Genomic DNA, 232 nt, shown 5'->3' with positions numbered 1-232 from the left:
TTTATACATTTTCTTTTAATTTTTGAGACCGTTACAGCATGTATAATCAATATAAATTCAACGAAGAAACCCATGATTTTAATTATTTGATACATAAAATTACTTAAAAAATTATTGGACATAAACAAAATTAATCATAAATTACATATATGATATATAACTAAACTAATTTTACCCATATTTTTTGTTGTTGCTTTCATAATATATTATTTGTATTTCTACATATTAATAG

The sequence above is a fragment of the Carica papaya genome, chromosome 3, assembly GCF_054855325.1.
Source record: "Carica papaya isolate Zhongbai chromosome 3, ASM5485532v1, whole genome shotgun sequence".
Lineage (NCBI taxonomy): Eukaryota > Viridiplantae > Streptophyta > Magnoliopsida > Brassicales > Caricaceae > Carica > Carica papaya.
The sequence above is the reverse complement of the archived record's forward strand: the minus strand, read 5'-3'. Positions refer to the sequence as shown.